The following is a 5,191-nucleotide window of genomic DNA, read 5'->3' on the forward strand; positions in this document are numbered from 1 at the left end:
GTCATTATTATCATTATTATTATTATTATTAGAGACTTTCAGCAGATCATAATTTAGGACTTAGTATTAGACTTAAGACCTATCTAATCACATAATCGCTTATAATAGAAAGGGAATTCCTTAGTGACGAGTGCAAAAGTTTGTCACTTTGTTGTCAAAATGTTTGTGTCCGATTCGCACCCTATATATGATGTAGTTGGCTTAAAAACGGTTTGTACCATTTAGAATTATTGATTTATGTCGATTTCTTTTCATCACAAACCTATGTATGTAATGCATTATGTATCAATTTCTTTGGGGTCCCGTAACAACCTCCAATTGTCCAGTGTCAGTCGAGTACACGATGACGTCGGCCTCCGGTGTCTGTTCGCACAGAGATGCGTCCCTCAAGAAGCAATGAACCAATTTTCTCAGCTAACGCTTGCATTAGATTATTTTCCCTGTGTTATTTATAAAAGAGGATATGTTTTTGACAATAAATATATTTAATATTGAGGGAAAGTTGTCTTTGAAACTTTATACGGGCCGTACGCTGAGCAAACTATTTAGAAAAAAATGACCCAGATATGTTTTCATAATTAGATTCAAATGACCCGAACTATGCACCCTTCGCCTTTCGCGCATTCAATTTGTTTACACAATGAGAATGAGGTGTGAAAAGTTTTTAATCCTATTCGCGTTGGGAAAAAAAAATAAAATATAATCTCCACGGAAGTGGGTGGGTTTACGAATCGCTCACAGTAGACTACTTGATTTAAAATTATTTTACGAAGTTAACTATTAATCATCCATGTTGAATCAAAGTGCTGAAAGAGAAAGATTGAAGCTTTTTTATGGCTGTCATAACGAAAATCGGTTATCCCTAGACACCTGTCTGGCGATAACGAAAAGGCTGGGCTTTCATTATCCCCAGACACCTGTCTGGGGATAATGAAAATTCGTTATCCCCAGACACATATTTGCAACTCCGCTCTTTTAAACAATTATCCACATTCCAGAATATGGAATGTTTCCGAATACACATAGAAATAAGGAAAGTTAATAAAATATCGATAAAAACATAAAATTTGAGCGACCAAATGGTTAAATAGAGGAGAAAAGAAAAACAATAATTGTTTTTTAATAAAAACATTTTTTTAGAAATTCATGCTCAGAGACGGAACAAAAGGCCAAATAAAAAGGGGAAAAGAATAGACTCGCACAAAAAAAAAAAAATGGCGGTACCAGGATTCGGACCAACAACGTCGGTTCTGGCAAAACTTCCAGGGCAGACGACTAAACCATTCGGCCATGACACCCACTTCGAAGTCGACGCATATTGTGTATATTATGTAGTAACAACTGATTAAATGTCGGTTAATTCTATGTTTTTATATATATTTTATTAACTTTCTTTATTATTTCTATGTGCATTTGGAAACATTCCATATTCTGGAATGTGGATAATTGTTTAAAGGAGCGGAGTTTCAAATATATGTCTGGGGATAACGAATTTTGGTTATCCCCAGACAGGTGTCTGGTGATAACGAGTTTTCATTATCCCCAGACAGGTGTCTGGGGATAATCACAGCGCTTTTTTATACCCGGCACGACGTCACAAACACACACACACACACACACACACACACACACACACACACACACACAGGCAGAAACAACACACCACAGGGACTCACAATCTGTCCCCGTCGTTTTTCGAATGGCAATTCGCGGCCGCGATTGTAGCTGTTACCCGCAACTTTCCGCGATTTTTGCGATTTTCCTGATTTTTTAAATTTTTTTTTGTGGACTTTTCCCTTAACTAACTGGATACTGAGCTTTTTTTGACCGCACAACTCGTGGAGACTGGCCTTCGCGTTAATATTTTTATACTATAACAACTTCATTGCATATGGCACTCAATTATAAGTGGCATACTCCTTGCTTACATGTAGCTAGGTTGCACCACACGGTTGGCCCAAACTGATTTTATTGATCTTGGCTGGACTTCACTCCTCATAGTGATGTTCATGAGTTTCAATTAGTACAGTGTCCTTTTATTTTATGTTTATGATTTTATTTTGTTATGATATTATAATGATGTACGTATTTAGTTTAAGTTTTTTGATGGATAATATATTTTTGTCTGTAAATCATCTGTCAGTTATGATGATTATGATGTTTTGTGGTTTGATTTGTGCTTTTTGTTTCAGCGATCCGGTATATGATCTAATGCGGTCGATTGGATCTAAAACTAACAAAAGAAACTATTATAAATGTATTCTTTATAATTTCAGGCTTTGTTCTTTTACATTTGTTAGCTTTTTGATTAGGTTTGGTCACACTTTTGTTTTATAACATGTAGATTCTTTTATAACTTTATTTTATACTTTTATGCACTACAGTACTTTAAGTTTAAGCCTTTATCGAAATTCCGGCACGATCGGATACTAGCACACTTTTTGGTGATGACTGACCGTGCCGGTATAACGCGAGTACTGTATTATTATCATTATTAATGCTGCTGAGGTAATAAACAGATGTGGTTTAAATTGAAACTTTGGCCTTTGTTTGTGCGTTTTTTCTCCCCCCTTGTCAGATAATGTTCCGCAAAATTTGGCAACTTTTGCAACTTTTGCCCTTTTTATGGCAACTTTTGCCCTTTTTTATGGCAACTTTTTGCAACTTTTGGGGTTTTAAATGGCAACTTTCCGCAGGGACAGCACAATGCTTCACGGATATAAAACAGTTCACAACACAGCTGGGAAAAACAGCAATCCAGAACACACAACAAATTATAATACGTTCCCTCCAGAGGAGAGCCAATTCGAGTTTCTCTATCTATTTCTTCCCTCTTATATACTATTTCTACAACTACTACTACTACTACTGTGCGGATACGTGGTCTTGTGGTATGACACTCGCTTTCGGATCGGAAGTTCCTGGGTTCGAGCCTCGCTCGGCACATAGTTGAGTCCTTGGAAAAGGCTCTTTATCTCACCGTACTCAGGTTCAAAATGAGTACCTGGCCGTTAACAGCGTTGTCGCTGTCCGAAAAAATATAATATTCCTAACAGACGTCATGTCCCGTCCTACACGTTAAGTGTTGCTGTTGGCCAGTGACCCCTTGTAAAGCGCTTTAGCACGTTTAGTGGATATTGCGCTATACAAAAGCCCAATTTTATTTCACTACCAATGCTATCACCACTACCATATTATAGCCACTGCTACTACCAGTAACGAGTTGTTTGTTTCAGCGGCACAGTGTCTCGACTTGTCACAAAGGTCAAGCAATGCTAAGTGTGATCAGTGGTTGGAAAGGTGACAGTGCTATTGAAGAATATTATTCCGACGTTACACACATTACCCTCTCAATTCACTGTGAATGGGTACCGACTTCAGGCAGTGACAAATTTTGTAAAAATTTTAGTGCTTAAAGGAAGTCAAATACTCGATTGGTACTGTATGAAAAGGGTATATGGTTCCAAACAGCCTATTGGAGTTACCACCATCTGCATCTGAGGGCCATTATATATATTTGACTTGTCAAATTAAAAAAAAGCATTATTAAAAAACATATTGCAATTTTATAAATATCACTTTTATTGTCATTTCATTTATAATGCACATGCTGATAATCACAAAATCTATAGATTAGATGTATCTCCACTACAGGTATGTTGGTATTGTATTCTCATCCTGTGAAGAGAAGGGGGGGGGGGGGGGGGAAGGAAAGGAATATTGTGTGATTAAATGCCTCCAGAAAAAGCTTTGGTCAATAAATCTTCTTTTAAAAAAGTAATAGAAACGTTTGTCTTTCTTTTATCAATTTGTTAAAAAATTTAATGAACCTATTTTCTCTGCTTTATAGCTGCAGCAGATAATTTTCAAATGAAATAAAGGAAAATTATGCATTCAGAATCAATTAATTTGAAATTTTATACCAACTTACCATTCAAGTGAACTCAAGATAATTTGCAGTTAACTTGATTTATATTGCCAGAAACATGTTGCAAACTATCAAACTGATATAATCTGAAGGAATTATATGTATCTACAATTATACCTATTTTTCTTGAGATATATACCTTGAATATCCGGTACATAAACGTTGAGCCTAACAGTCTCAAAATTCATGTTAAAAGCCGCCAGCTGCTCTTCTTCTCATTTCCCTCCTTCAGTCTGCTTCCTGTGCAGACTCCATGACACATGTTAGATTTGGTTTCTGTAATGATTTTTTTTTAAATCAAAAAGTTGTTTTTACTATAAAGTAATTTTTCATATATTAAAAACAAAACAAAAAAAAAACATATTACATTTAGTGAAATATGTACAACAAATGGTAGATTTATATTATATTTTCAATAGCAACTGCAACATTACATGGTCAAAAGACCAATCTATCAAATTATACTAATATTACAAATCAGCTACAATTAGAGTTTTATCAGCACTCTTATCCTGCCTATTGATAAATGTGAACAAGAAGAAAAGAATAAAATATATTTAATATAGAAAATGTTGGCAAGTTAAAGGGTATATACTGTAACAAAATATATTATTGCAAAATTTCTTCATATGCAAAACCAAAAAAGCAAGTTTTGGCATAATATTTTCTTGACTTCCCTATGTAAAAGTATATGATAAGCACACTGGAAATATGAATCTATTGTATAAAGAGACAGGAGCCAATACCAATGACATGGAGTGATAGCTGTCTAAATTTAGATCATGTAAGGATCTTCATAATAAGGATTTTAACTTGTACTAGCTTTAGAAAAAAAGTTAAATAGAATCTTTAAAAGTAACGGAAAGATTTTAAAATTTGAAAACGCTTGAAAGCAAAATAAGGTTCGGTTCTCTCTGCTTAATCGCCACCCTCAAGATTCTAGACTATGGACCAATAGGTTAGGTTAATACAGCTGAGAGATTGTAAAAATACTATAGAATATTTTTTTTTTAATTTTGAGAAATTCTATGAGATACATTAAAGTTGAAAGCTATTTGATAATCTTGAGGGTAAGGCTCAATGATAATAAGAACAAATACAATAATAATAATAATAATAATAATAATAATAATAATAATAATAATAATAATAATAATAATAATAATAATAATAATGATACCTGATGATGATCATCATCATGATCATGATAGATGATGATGATGATGATAGATGATGATATAAAATAATAATAATAAAAAAATA

The 5,191-nt window shown here is 34.1% G+C and overlaps 1 long non-coding RNA gene across 1 annotated transcript; it reads right to left on the reverse strand.

Annotated features, from left to right (window-relative positions):
• Positions 1-3,558: 3,558 nt before the first annotated feature.
• LOC144960600 (uncharacterized) lies at positions 3,559-4,200 on the reverse strand. The gene is made up of 2 exons (XR_013642882.1): positions 4,068-4,200; positions 3,559-3,678 (listed from the first exon to the last, which is right to left on the reverse strand). It is a non-coding gene; the product is annotated as an uncharacterized LOC144960600 (long non-coding RNA).
• Between the last annotated feature and the right edge of the window lie 991 nt (positions 4,201-5,191).

This window comes from Berghia stephanieae, chromosome 15 (assembly GCF_034508935.2).
Source record: "Berghia stephanieae isolate SIO BIC M18660-M18661 chromosome 15, UCSD_Bste_1.3, whole genome shotgun sequence".
In the NCBI taxonomy this organism is placed as follows: domain Eukaryota; kingdom Metazoa; phylum Mollusca; class Gastropoda; order Nudibranchia; family Aeolidiidae; genus Berghia; species Berghia stephanieae.